We start from the raw sequence: 16429 nt of genomic DNA, 5'->3' as shown, positions 1-16429 counted from the left end.
ACCTCTGTTTTTAGATACATACACATTATTATGTTTCTTTGGTAAATTGATTCTTCTATCATTATTTCTATTAATACTCTGTTTTCAATCTACTGTGTCTGGAAGTAATATAAAAACACCAGTTTTCTTTTGCTTAGTGTTTGCGTGGTATATATTTTTTCATTTCATCTGAAAATTTGAATCTATCTGTGTCCTCATAATAAAAGTGTGCTTCCTATAAAGATCTAATATTTGGATTTTACATTTTTATCCAGTGTAGCAATCTATGCCTTTTACATGAGTGTTTTTTTTTTAATTTTATTGGAGTATAGTTGAATTACAATGTTGTGTTAGTTTCAGGTGTACAGCAAAGTGATTCAGTTATACATATACATATATTCATTCTTTTTCAGATTCTCTTCTCATAAAGGGTATCACAGAATATTTAGTAGAGTTCCCTGTGCTATACAGTACATCCTTGTTGGTTATCTATCTTATGTGTAGTAGTGTGTGTATGTTAATCCCAGCCTCATGATTTATCCCTCCCCCCCAAGTTTCCCCTTTGGTAACCATAAGTTTGTTTTCAATATTTGTAAGTCTGTTTCTGTTGTGTAAATAAGTTCATTTGTATCATTTTTAAAATTAGATTCCACATATGAGTGATATCATATGATATTTGTCTCCGTCTGACTTACTTCACTTACTATGATAATCTCCAGGTCCATCCACATTGCTGCAAATTGATCCCACCAGCAATGTAGGAGGGTTCCCTTTTCTCCACACCCTCGCCAGCATTAATTGTTTGTAGACTTTTTGATGATATGGCCATGGAGTGTTTTAATTATTTTCATTTAATCTAATCATTGATAAGTTGGATTTAAACATTATATCTTTTAATATTATTCCTTTAATTTTTTCTTTCTTGTTTTTATCTTTCCATTGTTTTTTATGACTTTTTTTAGTGATATATATAGTATTTTATTTTTTCTTCTGTATTTATTTTTTTTAATTAATTTTTATTGGAGTATACTTGCTTTGCAATGTTGTTAGTTTCTGCTATACAATGAAGTGAATCAGCTATACATATACATATATCCCCCTTTTTTGGATTTCCTTCCCATTTAGGTCACCACAGAGTACTGAGAAGAGATCCCTCTGCTATACAAGAGGTTCTCAGTAGTTATCTATTTTATACATTGTATCGATAGTGTATATATGTCAATCCCAATCTCCCAATTCATCCCACTCCCCCACTTTACCCCTTGGTATCCATATGTTTGTTCTCTACGTCTGTTTCTACTTTGCAAATAAGATCATCTATACCATTTTCCTAGATTCCACATATATGCATTAATATACGATATTTGTTTTTCTATTTCTGGCTTACTTCACTCTGTATGACAGTCTCTAGGTCCATCCACATCTCTGCAAATGACCCAATTTCGTTCCGTTTAATGGCTGAGTAATAGTCCACTGTATATATGTACCACATCTTCTTTATCCATTCCTCTGTTTTAGGTTGTTTCCATGTCTTGGCTATCATAAATAGTAAAAGTAGTATTGTAAATAGTAAAAATATGGAGCACTTCACAAATTTGCATGTCATCCTTGCACAGGGGCCATGCTGATCTTCTCTGTATCATTCCAATTTTAGTATATGTGCCGCTGAAGCAAGCACTGTATTGATTTTTAATATTTGTTTTAGTAGTTTCTCTAGAGCTTATAATATTCATCTTTAAGTTATCACAGTCAGCTCGTAAGTGTGTGACTTCAAAACCAGTGTTAAAATTTTATAACATAGCATAAATCCATTTGTTTCCTCTTGCCTTTTGTGCTCTTATTATCTTCTGTTTTATCAGTACATATGCCAATAAATAAATGCTATTAAGTTGGCCAAAAAATTCATTTGGGTTTTTCCGTAAGATGTTTTGAAAAACCTGAATAAACTTTTTGGCTAACCCAATAGTTTTGCTTTAAACAATCAATAGCATTTTAAACAAATTCAATAAAATATATAAATATGCAAACATAAATAAGAATTACTCATTTTACATTTAACCTAGGTATTCATATTTTCTGTTACTCTTCATTTCTTTCCAGAGGTCTGAGGTTCCTTCTGGTATTAATTATTTTCAACCTGAAAAACTAAACAATCAATAGCATTTTAAACAAATTCAATAAAATATATAAATATGCAAACATAAATAAGAATTACTCATTTTACATTTAACCTAGGTATTCATATTTTCTGTTACTCTTCATTTCTTTCCAGAGGTCTCTTCTGGTATTAATTATTTTCAACCTGAAAAATGTCTTTCTGCCTTTTTTGTAGTGAGAGTGCTGAAGATCGTTTTTCACCTTTTGTCTGAGCATGTCTTTATTTTTCTTTGTTGTTTAAAGTTAATTTTTATAGTATATGGAGTTGTAGGTTGACAATCCCACTTTTTTCCCCCACTCTCAGCATTTTACTTACAGATACTGTTTATGTCTTCTTGTTTTTCTTTTAGTATAGTGCTCCCAAATGTGTCTCTTTTCTTTGGCTTCTTTTAAAATTTTTTTCATATGTTTGTTTTTCTAGCATTTTGACTGCTAATAGGCTTAGGTGTGGTTTTCTCTCTATTTTTAACCTGTCTGGGGTTCACTGAGATTCGTGGATCTGTGGGTTGATAGTTTTCATCAGTTTTGAAAAATTCTTGGTCATCTTTTCTTTAAATGTTTCTTTTGCCCATTTTCTCTCTCCTCTTCTGAAAATATAATTATGTGTAGATTTCAGCTTTTGATATTGCCTCACAGGTTTTGGTAATTCTTAAAAAATTTTTTTACTCTATTTTTATTTGTGTTTAAATTTGGATAATTTCTGTTCACCTGTCGTCTGATTCGCTGATCTTTTCACCTGCTATGGCCAATCTGCCATTAATCCAAATTTAATGAATTTCTCATTTCTGATTTTTTTTTAATTTCTAAAATTTCTAGTTGGTTCTCTTTTATAGTTTAATTTTCTGTATTTATATTTGTCTTCTATTCAGATGTTGTTCATCTTTTTTGCTAGGTATTTTGGCAATTTTAACATAATTTAATTTCTTGTTTGATAATTCCAGCATCTTGGACCATCTCTGAGTTTGCTTTTATTGTGTTTTAATTTGTTTTACAGTCTTTTTAATTGAGGAACTTTATTTTACCCCCCCCCCAAATTCCTATCTTTCATTATTTTTCTTTAGGGGGCCAAATTATCCCTATATTAGTATTTCTACATCTGTCCTCCATATCACTTAACTTTACTTTTATATTTTCTCATAATTTTCTCTTCTTCTGAAGAATTTCTATTATTCTTCCAGTTTTCGAAATTGTTTCTTAGCTATGTCTGTCCTACTATTTATTCTATGTACTCCAATCTTAATTCAATAGTTATGTTTTTCATACCATAGGCTAGGTCTGCCTTAACCACTTTTGGGGGTTAGAGGTGGATATTGCCCAAATTAGAGATATCCAGGAACCAGAAGACTTAAAATTTACTTCTCAGTCCATGAAAAATCCCTTCTCTCAGCACCTCAGTCTGGGAACAAGCACAGTTAAGAAGAGATGCTTAGATTGAAATTAACCAGCCATAGAGGCTTAGAGGGAAAGGAGTGAGGAAATAACTGCCCCAGTTAGTTTCAACCCATCCTCAGTTTTCAGCTCTTTACAAGTGTGAAACTTCTGACAGCATATACCTAAATTTTGTATTTCTTTTTTTATCTGTTAATATTTTTCTTTTAATGGAAGAATTTAGTCTACTTCTATCTCTTGAAAATATTGGCATATTTTGACCTATTTCTAATAATTTATTTCAGTTTGTCCCACTTCCCTGATTTTGTCTCTGGGCACATCTATACTAGAGATTTGAGTCATGGTAGGTGTAAGGATAGATACTCTTTGTTCTAAAGCAATGGTAGGGAAAAATCAAGAACTGAGCTCCAACCGTTTCTTTATTCTGTTATCCTTCTACATCCAAACTGAGTTCTTCTTGCCCCAGGTTAAACCCTCATCCCATATACATCATTGCAAAGTAGCCTCCTTTCATTCTAGGGATTTTCACAATTTTCTGTGCTTTCTTTCGATAATCTCTCCTGGACTGATCTTGAGGAAAAGAGTCAGCAGTTATGAGTTCAGCAACATGGTAGGATCTGGAGCCAGACCCTAGTGTATTTTGATGAATAATCTTATCATAACCACTTGTCTTCTGGAATTCCTTTCCAAACTGAAGACCTTGGCAAGTTACTGTTCAGTCTGATGGAGGACCTTATGTTTCATCCATCCAGTAGGTTATTTTATTAGCCATGATCTGGAAAATAAATGGATCATCATTGAAACCAGCAGCTTCTATGAAAAATGAATTTCAGTGAATGATAATCAGTCTTAACATAGGATTTCTGATCAAGCAAACCTAGTAAAATTCCTAGTGAATTCTACTAGAATTCTACTTAGAAAGATTTCTTTTAATGAAAGAAAAAAGAGAAAGAACAGGTAAGAAGTGTAGAGGAGCTTGGAGATTCCAATGTATGTATTAGAGAAGAAGAAAATTGAGGTAAATTTGGAAAAGTAACATTGAAGAGATAATAACAAAGAACTTTCCAGAAGTAAAGTCAAACATCCTAAGATTAAAAGTGAACTTCACTTTGGGATTGACATATATACACTAATATGTATAAAATGGATAACTAATAAGAACCTGCTGTATAAAAAAGTAAATTAAATAAAATCCAAAAATTAAAAAAAATGAAAGCAATAGGTTATCCAGAAATACACAGAGCATATGTATTTATTTATAATTTAGTATGAATAAAGTTATATCTATTAAAAAAAGTGAACTTCAAATCCTAAAGAGTTGAGACTAAAAATAAATCCTTTTCAGCAATTTGTAGTGAAACTTTAGAACATCAGGGAAAGAGAAGATCATATTCAAAACTACCAGAGAGAAAATACACATTACCTGTAGGGGAATTAAATTGTCTATTAGTATAAGCAATTTCTCTGGAAAATATAGACATTGAATTTGCTGGGAGGGAATATCTACTAAGTTTTCATAAGGGTCTTGGAGTATAGCTATCATTATTATCAAAGTCTCTGGAATAATATCAAAGTTTCCAGCTTCAGATTCTAATGTTATCACTTCCTAGATCCTGAGACCTTGAACAAATTATTCACCATTTTAAGTATTTCTTTCCTCTTTGGAAAAATGACCAAACCTAAGATGCCCATCTCAGAGTTGCTGTGAAATTTACTAGATAATGCATACAAAGTACTTAGCACAGCAAGTGTCACCTGGGAAGCATTAAAATGTCACCACAGATGCAGAGAATAAGGTTTGGAAACCCCAACAGTTTGGGCATTTTAACCAAGCACAAAGAGCTGCCTAAGCCTTCTAGAATCTTAACTCCACAAAGCAGGAAATTTTTTCAGTTTTATTTGTTATGGTTCCCCACCCCACCAAGAACAGTGCCTGGGATATAGTAGACATCAGGTAAATGTCTGGTAAGTGAATGAATAAACAAATTCTTCATGTGAATTGAAGCTGTAATGAAGAAAATAGAGAATACTAGAAATGAAGAGTACTTATTCCAACATATGCAGTCACCTTTACCAAACCAAACTTGGGTCCTCTCACCCATGTGCAATGAAGCCAATCTACTGACACCGGGTTGTGGTGAAGGAAAGTACAGCGTTTACTGCAGGGCATCAAGCAAGGAGAATGGGCAGCTCATGCTGAAAAGACTGAAACTCCCTGAGGGCTTTCAGGGAAGGGGTATTAAAGGCAAGGTGAGGGAGTGGGCTGTAGTGTGTGTGATCAAGTCGTGCACAGTTCTTGGATGGGTTGGCATCAAGGTGAAGTTTCAAGCATCATCACCCTTCTGGTTTCAACCAGTCTAGGATCTATGTTTTGCAGTCAGCAGTTTTCATTTGGTGGATGCCTGCTTCCTGTGAAAACAACTTAGGAATGTGTCAGGCCTTTATATCTTTTAGGGAACTGGGAGTTCGGTAATTCTGCTCTGCAGCTGGTTTATAGTCTAAATTGTTACCAGTTTCCCGGCCCAACAAGTATTCTTAGTTTCTACATCCTCACATTTCCTAATCATTAACTCTTGATCCAGCCTTTAGAGACCAAAGGGAGGCCTGGGAAACTAAAGCAAAAGCCTTTTACTTCAAAGGACAGGGACACAGGGGCTTGTATATGTTTCAGTCCCCCCTTTTCTTTGATACTCCTCAATCTTGAGGGGAACACGTTCAAGAAAAGAAAGGGAGTAAAGTTTAAGATAGAGAAGTTATTCATAAACACAGCACAGGAACTCAGTTTTAGGGGGACCTTGGTTTCCTCACCATTATCATTCAATGGATTAGACAAATGGGGAGAAGCAAGCAGCTAGATAACTACAGTGACAAGGCAGCAGAGGAGGACTAGAACCCAAGTCTTTTTGATCTTGGCTGATTACCCTTTACCACAGAAGGCAAATAAGTATTATACAATAGCTTTGCAACAGTCTCTGAATTCCAGGCTCAGTCCTATCCCTTGTTAGAATTAGGAATTCTTTACATCTTTTAAAAAGATGTGTCAGTCTGATTCTAAAGCTCCTGCTCCAAATAGCTTCGCTCTACTCTTAGTCTTTGTAGGAGAGACAAAAATGTTTTAAAACGAAACCAACGTACAGTGTTGGTGATGGATATGAAAAAGTCTAAGATAATTTGATTCCCAATTGCTAAATTAGAGAGAGTGGATTTACCGGTTTTTTGGGAAGCTGACTACATTAAACACAATTAAGCCTGTTCATCATGTGTTTTCTTACAGAAAAGTGAAAATGGTTACACATGTCTGAGGTTTGAGATGTCTCATTGCTACTTTATGTTGCCAGTTGACTGTTTGAGTCAAATAAATTGGTGTTTGAGCTTTCTCACTGGTGAAAAAATCTCCAGACTATTAAATAAGTTTTCTTTCTTCCCTTCATTGAAATTAAGAAAATTTATTACTAATTATAGTAGTATATCATGCATTTCTCAAAGAGAATGTAGTGACCTTCCCATTTTTACCCCAACATTTTTCTTTGCTTCACAAATCACCGACTGCACAAGCATAATGGGATCAGAAGTAGACAGAACTGCTAGATAAGTGATCTAATATATTAATTCCTGACAAAAGAGAAATCCTGGAAAGTCTGAGGGTAATAGCTTGCAATTTTCTCATGAATCAGCTAGTATGTGAAAGCAAACATTTGAGCATTTATCTTATAAATAAAGGATATTATTGATAGGGATAGTTATCAGGAAGTAAAACTGACCAAGACTATTGGGCATATGATAACATTTAGATCTGTAAAATTTTGTCCTTGGAAAATTGTGCTTGATAGAAATATTTGAATCAAAAGAAAACTCAGAGTTAATGCTTGTTATGTTCAAAATGTTTAATAAAACCCTCCATGACGTTTACTCAGAAAGGCTTGATCGTGATGAAAATAATTTTAACAAAATAAAAAAGAAATCAGAAAAAATAACTACTTTATAATTTTGGATAGAATATTGGTCAACAAATTAAATTGGCTTGATATAGTTCATACGAAATTTTTTTCTCAGTTAAAAAGGTCATCTATGTTGGTATAATGATAATAGTGTATTCACAAACATGAGTCAAAACATCCTCAGGGTCGAATGGCAGGGTCCAAACTGGGGTTAAAGTGTTTTGGACTTGTGCAGGACATTCAAATATGAAATATAAGCTGCAAAACATTGTCAGGAAGCACTGCATACCATGTCTCTTTGATCATTTGTTGCAAATATTCATTCCATTCTACGCCCAGCTCTGTGTAAACTACAGCCTGTCACGAGCTCTCTCAAGCTCGATTTCCTCATAAGTAAGATGGGAATATCACATGTCCCTGATTCATTGCGCAGAGCTAATTTAGTAACAGGTAATCTGGCACCTGATTAATCACTTAACAAATGATAGTTTCCTTAATCAAGGTAACTCTGTTCCATTCTGTTGTTAAGTCTACGTGTTGTTGAGTAGTGGAATTCTCACCATTCTTCCCAAATTCTAAGGCTTCCCTTAAAACCCATCATCACTTGATTTTCTTCCTGATCGTGTCACATTTCAAAATTGATGCTCTGCTCTGAAGCCTTCACCCCTACCCTAAGTATTTGAAGAAATGTATAAAGTTATCACCAGTTACAGGGCAAACCAAGACATGAAACTCACTGGGAAATGGATTGGCCTCTGTACCTAATGTTTCTGACCTCACCTTCTTTCCAGATTTTGCAGCAGGTTGTCAGAGGCCAGCCTGAGACAAAGCTCTACTTCCCTTCCCTGGGAACAAAGAGGGGCACTCTACCTAGTGATGCCATATGTTCTGGTGCCTTTTTCCCTCCACTCTCTCTAGCCCCAGTGAAGGCAGCTCCAGAGACAGTACCCGATATAAAGCTCGGCAAGAATATAACTACATGTTGTTAGTGGTTTAGGTCTACTGCTAGAGTCTCCATCCGGTAAACTGACAAAACCTAATGGCATATGATAAAATTCAGATCTGAAAAATTGGACCAAATCAAAGTTAGAAGTTCATATTAGAGTTTGGTCTTTTAAGCTGTCTTTTTTGTTTGTTTTTACCTGTAATTTATTGAAATGCACAATAATATAAAAAGTAAGCCAAGGCAATAGTACTATTAAAAGTAATAAAGGGCTTCCCCTGGTGGCGCAGTGGTTGAGAGTCCGCCTGCCAATGCAGGGGACACGGGTTCGTGCCCTGGTCCGGGAAGATCCCACATGCCGCGGAGCGGCTGGGGCTGCGAGCTATGTCCGCTGAGCCTGCGTGTCCGGAGCCTGTCCTCCGCAACGGGAGAGGCCACAACAGTGAGAGGCCCGAATACTACACACACACACACACACACACAAAAAAAATGCTTGACTTAAAAGTAATAAAAAATCATACTTTATGAAATAAGTTAGCTGATAAGTATCTTAGAGGTCATCTAGTTTCAACATTAAATTTTAGAGCTGAAGCCCCCCAAATTGAGTGATCTCTCCATGGTCCCCTAGTTATTTGTTATTTGTGGAGGCCGGGTTAAGACTTCTGCAGCATGTAGTGTGTTTGGTACAGATAAGACTTCAGAGCCTGCTATCTGAGGACCTGGGCTTGAATTTCCAATACTTACTGGTTACACAACACACAGAAAAGTCCCTTCCTGTCCCTAAGCCTCAGTCTCCTTCTCCTACTGTATAGGACTGTGAAAAGGACTAAGTCACCTCACACGAGGAGAGCACGTTATAAAGCAGCGGTTCCCAACCTGTTTGGCACCAGGGACCGGTTTCTTGGAAGACAGTTTTTCCAGGGATGGGGCAGGTGGGGATAGTTCAGGTGGTAAAGTGAGCGATGGGGAGCGGCAGGTGAAGCTTCACTTGTTCGCCCGCTGCTCACCTCCTGCTGTGTGGCCCGGTTCATAACAGGCCACGGCTCTGGGTTTGGGGACCCCTGTTATAAAGTACCTAGCACTCAAGAAATGTTAGCTATTGTTAGTGTTGGTCCACGGTCATATAGATGGTGGGAGAGACCATACTCAGACCTCCTTTCTTCCTACTGCCTTTATCTAAAAAAATAAACACTGAATCACTTTCTTTTTAACATCAACCAAAGTCAGGCAACATTCAAATAAGGTTAAACATGTTGCCTCTACCGTTGGCTGGCATTGATAAAATGGATTAAGCTAAGATAAGGAATTTCTAATGGAGGTAACTCTTTGGAAGGAAGGAAAACCATCTCAACTCTTCTCAAGTGACTCCACAAAAATAAACAACTAGTCTTATTGTCATCTCTGTGAAGAGTCCATGCATAAGTGCTTTGGGGAAAGATATTTCCAGTTTCAGGATGTTTTTGGAGAACATCAAGGGTAGGAAATTGGAATTAGTGAATGACCTTCCCAAGGAAGCTCGGGCACTTAGGGCTGAGCTTCCGTGGCCTTTCCAAGTGGGAAAAGGATCGGCCTGCTGCCATCCTGTCTGGAGGGATCCTGGAGCTTGTGAGGAGAAGTGGATTGATCTCCACCTTTGCTCTGGTCTTACCTGATGCTAAGAAAAGTCATCATTTCTCTGAGACAGGAGTTTCTTATGCCGGGATCTGGGCATAGGCCTTGGAGGACGAGGGTGCAGGTGTTCAGAGCCTTTTAAAATCATATATAAATGTGCATGTATTTGTTTTTCTCTGGCATAGTATATAGCTTTGAGGTCATTTCCTAATTTGAAAATATTAAAAATGACTGCTTTGGAGTACCTTTTAGCTTAAGAATAAAAGAGATGTGTGTGTGACTTTTTATTTGCCAAGGAGAGCAGTCCTTGGAGGCTATTTCTGTGAAGAGACCATGATCCAATTACTTACTGCATTTGTAAGGTTGTCATGTTCTTGTTCGGAGCATAGGTAAATGAGGACACCCAATTCTGCCCTCCCCGGGGACTGAACATAATTCCAAGAACATGATGGATTCCTGCTGTCCCCTTACTCACAGTCTGAAGTCAGCTGGCTAAATGCAGCAGTGGCCCAGGCAAATTTTGCAACAGGTGCAGTGGGTACGCCCATGAGTTGTCATATTTTCCAGATGGGTCATGCCTAGGCAGCACACCATCACTCTGGTAACAGAGTATGACTTCTGGCAACTTATGACTTAAAGCTCATGTCTAAAAGAGAAAGGATGAAATTCCATGTGAAACTTCGGCTTTCCTTTCTTAGCAGAAGCAGAATTCCACTTGTCTTGGAATTTTCCATTCAAATGAGAGTCCTGGGGACATCCAAAGATAAGGTCCCCATTACAACAACATCCCTGAGAAGAGCACAGTGCACTTAGTTCCAAAGCTGAGGAATGCCTTCTGTTCTTGCAAAGAACTGAGTCTTCTTGCTTTCTGCTCAAGACTGTATATTTCTGTATCTTGGCAGTAGATTTGTTGCTTGCTTCTTTGTTTTGAATGTTCAGGAGCCAAGGGGGATTTAATGGCAGTTGCCTTTTAGATCAGGGGAAGGCAAACTGTGGCCCACAGCCTACTTTTATAAATAAAGTTGTATTTTTGTTATAAACACAGACATGCTCATTTGTTTATGCATTGTCTCTAGCTGCTCATTGTGAGTGGTAAAATGGCAAACTTCAGTAGTTGCAAAGAGATGGTATGACCTGAAAAGCCCAACATATTTAATACAGGGCTTTACAGAAAAAAAAAGTTTGTGGGCCTTTGCTTTAGAGGGTGAAAGACTGACCTGCAGAAATTGGACATTTTCTTTCCTTATACCTTCTGTAGGATGAATTTATGTGCATAAAAGAAAGAAATAGAAGTGGGGTCAGTGAGGGGACTAATAAGGAGGCGAGGGGAGACAGCAGGACACATTGAGGATCATTTCCTTCTTTTTACCCAACTGCCATCCTCCGCAATGACCAGTCCCAGGATCCCCTTCTTTCCTTAACATTCTCTTAACTTGAGCAAATGCAAAATAATTGGTCTGCTTGTTGTGTTTAGAGTAAGTCCCCTACATATGAACCTTCAAGTTGTGAATTTTCAAAGAAGCGAATGTGCGTTTGCATGTCCAGTCACATAAGTTAGTTCACATTGTCATGTGCGTGCATCCTCTACAAGTGGTTGTGCTTTTGTGTACTTTACTGTACAGTACTGGATAGAGTACAGTATTACTCTAGCATCTCCCACCTCCTCTCCCTCCTCCAGTCAGTAACTCTCCTTGCCTGTTCACTCCATGCCAGCCCCTGTATGCCAGCTGTTGTACTGTGCTACTGTACTTTTCAAGGTACCGTGCTTTAAGACTAAAAATGTTTGCTTTATTTTTTGTTTGTTTTTTATGTATTACTTGTGTGAAAAGTATTACAAAACTATTATAGTACAGTACTATATAGCAGATTGTGTTAGTTGGGTACCTAGGCTAACTTTGTTGGACTTAACGAACGTGCTCTTGGAACTCATTCGTATGTAGGGGACTTATAGTCTGTCTTTCCTCAGATACTGGAGAAAGAACAAAACACCAGCAGGCTGACTTGAACTCATTTTTCTTGCACATCAACAGGAAACAATGCCAAGATTAGTGAGAGAGGGAGATAAGGGTGACAACATGAGAATTTCGCTCCCAGCACATTGTCAGCTCTCTGCTGGCTGTGACTTCTCTCACTTGGGATCGATAGAGCAGTCTCCACACCAGCATAACTTTCTAATCGGGCTCCAGTGTAACTCTATAATGGGATCTTTCCATTTTACTTCCTGTGCTAAATTTATTTCTCCTCTGACCTTTCAAAGGGTCTCATCGTCTAGAAGAAAAGAATTTTTAGCACCCCTTCTGCCATGGGAGAAGAGGAGTCTTGGATATTTGCTATGCAGGACACGTTGAACATTTGGCTTTGGAATTTTTAAAAGTGGGAAAGTCCTCACTGCTGGCGAATGGAGATGAGTCACTTGGGGGTTATCACAGGATCTTGGAAGAGTGAGAAAAATTGGTAAAAAAAAATTTTTTTAAATAACTCCGTATGGCTAAAATTAGTGTGAGAGCTACTGCTACATTTGTAAGGTTGTCATGTTCTTGTTTGGAGCGTAGGTAAATGAGGACACCCAATTCTGTCCTCCCCGGGGACTGAACATAATTCCAGGGCCACATACAATGTGGACCAAGCATGTCTTGCAGGAGGCCCCTCAGCATCCACAGGGGGCTGCAGTGGCCTGAGTGTGGGGATGATACTAGGGGCCACCCTTGAATAAGGTAAAAAAAAACCTAACCTTGAGAGGGAGGCCTGGTACTCAGGGCAGACTAGAGCCACGGGGAGGGAATGAGGCATTCACTCCAGGCACAAAACTTGGGGTGATGCCAAAACCTTCAGCGGATGCCATTCAGATAAATCCTATTTCAAAGTCAGATTTTTTTTAAAAATCGAAGGTAATGCAACAATTCATGATTAACAAAACAGCAAAATTTTAAATAAAAACAGGTTGTTTGTTTGCCTTATGACTCCATTATGGAGCAGTGAGAACAGTTTATCAGTGGTCCTCAGCTTGGGTGGCTGTCATACCCAGCCACCCCCCCCCCCGGTCCCCCCAAATGGTTAATCATTAGGCAGCATGGGACTTTATATACAGTCATTTTGTGCGTGTGTGAGTGTAGAGCTTTCACTAACGTTTTGTACTTCGTTCAAAACATGGGAGGTTCTGTCAATAAGTGTTCCTAGGAGGGCACGATTTTCCTTAGCCTCAGGCTCCCATGTGGCTCCAGTGCGCTGCGAGACGCTGTTGTGACGAACAGGTCCTGCTCTTAGTCGGGCAAGCACAAACACTAGATCAAGAAGAATATTCACATAGCCCTTTAATCTGGTTTCACTGGCAGAGTAAAATGAATAGAGATCACAGTGGCTGAAAACCCAGGATGGCCTCTACGTGATTCATCACCGCCATGTTCCTGCTTCTCCAATAGATGTAGAGTCTTGACGAGTCAAGAAATTCCTCCCATTTTAGACATGTTCCTCCTCTTCTCCTATGGCCCAAGGCTCCCAGAGTCTATGAGCTGTTGCAGACTCAAATACTTACAGAGTTAGAGCAGGTTTGGCAAGTGAGAGAAACAAGTTTGACAAAGACTGTATTAAAGGGTAGTACATGGCCGACACTCAGGTACAGCCAGATACTAGTGGACACAGGGACCTGATGTTCTGGACTTGCTAATTCTTTAGGTCAAAGAAATGTCCTGATTGTGAAACGCTGACAACTAAAACAAAAAACAACTTGAGCCACTTTGTGTGAGAGCAGATTTGACATTTTGTCTTAACCCTTTGCTCCCCCAGCTCATCCACCTCTGCTTAGACAAGGATGAGCATGTGGAAACCTCCCCATCCTGAGGGTGCACAGGTCTCAGAGGGGATTATCTAAAACAGTGTTCTTCACTGTGGGACCCTCCCATTCCAGGATATGCACAAGCCACCCATCAGTACAGAATAAAGTGTCAGGATTTCTATTGGATTCTTTTTCTCATCCCTTTCGAATGTGTACTTTAAAAGTTTATAGTGTATATATACTGTATTAGTACAGAGTACATGTGTATAATTTATAAATATTCATATAGTAGAGATATATGCTTAAAATATTTTTTATCAGAGTGGTTACACATAAAAGAAGCCCAGATTATAAAGTGAATGAAATTCAGATCTTCACAGTGCTTCATGCTGGCTACTGCTCGCCTGCCTCTTGTACAATACGATGCTTTAAAGAGTGTCTCTCTCCTTTTCTTCATTGGGTAGCATTACCAAAGGCCCTATTTCATTGTTCTAGCTTCAGTGTTGCCAGGTTCTAGGATGGAAAGGAGGTGAGGATTGAGAGGGACAGAACATTTTCTTCTAGCTGGCATGCTTTTAATTATTTTTCACAAATGAAAATAAGTTTGAAAGAGCTGTCCTTACCCCTGCCCATGTTGGCCCCTTCTTTGTAAAATGTATGTCATTATTGAGGTGCCAGATTGGTTCAGAGGATGACTTGAAAATGTATCAATGCTAAGTGTACCCTCAGAACCTGAAACTCCTTGTCAGAACCTCAAAACCACATAACTATCATATATTCAGCCAGGTGCCATCCTAAATTCCTTATGTAAATAGGCAGTTCTTAAAATGGTACTGTGTTAGTTTGAGATATTATGTCCCTTCTTTAAGATGGTGACACTGACCCTCAGGGGAAATAAATGACTTGCCCAAGATCCTGTAGCTACATCGAGTGGTTTCAACCCAATTTGACCAGAATGTTGAACCTATACTCAGAACCATTTTATTCTGTAGTCTTCTGTGTCCCAATCAGCTCAGAGTGCCAGACTTGCTTGTTCTCTCTCTCTCTCTCTCTCTCTCTCTCTTTCTCTCCCTCCTTCTCCCTCCCTCTCCCTCTCACCCCCCTTATGTGTGTGTGTGTGTCTCTGTCTGTCTGTGTGAATACAGAATCTCTCTGTTTACAGGGATGCTCAACATCTACTGGGTTAGTCCAATTTATTCTAAAAGACACCTTGGTGTTATCATTAGGTAGCAAACAGCTCACTCAAAGGCAGGTCAAAATTTTGAAAGAAGACTGTGACCGTATTTCTTTTATTTTAGAAAAGGCTTTGGATCTCAAAACCTTAGCCAAGGTTTTGAACTTTCCATCTGAGTAAATAAGTTCACCTTGTGAAGTGCGTGGTAATTGGGCATTCAGTATCAATTTCCCCTCTTTCTAGTATGTCCTTCAGTGCTGCAGAGGGGGCATATACCACACACCGCCTGTATTTTTTTAAACAAATAAAAGCAGTTTTAAAATTCTCTCTGTGTCAGTTCGTGTGGATATACTGTCCTCTTTTAGTGGTGACTTAGTATTAATTTATTCTTCATGCATTCAACAAACATTTATTGTGTGCCTGTTATGTGCCCAGAGCTATTTTGGGCATAGAGTCTCTGCCCCCATGGTCTCACATTCCAGTAATGGAAACAGACCTTAAATCCACTTAAAATGCATCATAGATGTGTATCAATAATGATAAAATCACTATTGATCACTATACATGCAATGTCAGCTAGCAATCATTGGCGTATAAAATTAATGATAGTCATGTAGTAACATTCCAAGGCATGAATGTGCCAACATTTACATGACATCCCTCTATGATAAGCATGTAGATTTTTGTTATTAATCCACAAAGCAATGAACATTCTTGTGGATGCCTCTTTTCTCTCATGTGCAAATATATTGTCGTGAAAGAACTTTGTAAAGCTTCAAAATGTTATTTGTAAGAAATAAACACATTATGATGGTTTGACCTTAGGACGTGTAAGGTCCTGCCAGGCTATGGGACTTTTCTAATTCTAAGATTCAGTATCTTGAAGGATTTCAGGCCAGAGGGTTAGGGGGTGGAGAGTGAGACGGGTCACAGTGCTGGGCTTGTCAGGTAACCTTACCTGACCATCTACCCCAGGACAGTGTCGTTGCTGGGTTCTAAGGAGCCTCCTTCCCCTCCTAATCCCTGGAACTGGATCTCCCTTGCTCCCTCTTCCTGCTATTATTAATGGCACCCTGGCTGCAGTACAAGCACTGTTATTGTTACCTCTCTTGGCCCTTGTCATATTTTATTCTGAGCCTGAGGTTTTGCCAAGTGTTAGCAGCTAACAGGTATAAAAATAGCCCACTTGTTGTAATGAAGGACATAAAAATGCACAGAGGGTTGTGGGCTCTCTGAGCTTGCCTGTTCCCCTTTGCAGCATTTGCTGCCGAATATTGACCACAGTGTAATAGAACTCCAGGGAGTAAAAGAAGGACGGAAGAGACTGGGTGACAAATGATAGATCAGTTTTGCCCTTTGAAGAGGCGGGGAAGACCCCAAGTTGTTGTGCCATCAAGCTCTCATGTATCCCCCTGCCTCTACCTTGAGAAATAGCAGTCTGGATCTGTGCTTTTCTTTGGGGTAAT

At 38.5% G+C, this 16429-nt stretch overlaps 1 non-coding gene across 1 annotated transcript; it reads right to left on the bottom strand.

Annotated features, from left to right (window-relative positions):
• Positions 1–1550: 1550 nt before the first annotated feature.
• On the bottom strand, positions 1551–1657 carry LOC112409844 (U6 spliceosomal RNA). Its single transcript, XR_003005239.1, has one exon. It is a non-coding gene; the product is annotated as a U6 spliceosomal RNA (small nuclear RNA).
• Between the last annotated feature and the right edge of the window lie 14772 nt (positions 1658–16429).

Source organism: Neophocaena asiaeorientalis, unplaced genomic scaffold (assembly GCF_003031525.2).
Source record: "Neophocaena asiaeorientalis asiaeorientalis breed wild unplaced genomic scaffold, Neophocaena_asiaeorientalis_V1.1 scaffold336, whole genome shotgun sequence".
Taxonomy (NCBI): Eukaryota; Metazoa; Chordata; class Mammalia; order Artiodactyla; family Phocoenidae; genus Neophocaena; species Neophocaena asiaeorientalis.
Note: the sequence above shows the minus strand (reverse complement) of the source record. Positions and strands in the feature narration are given on the sequence as shown.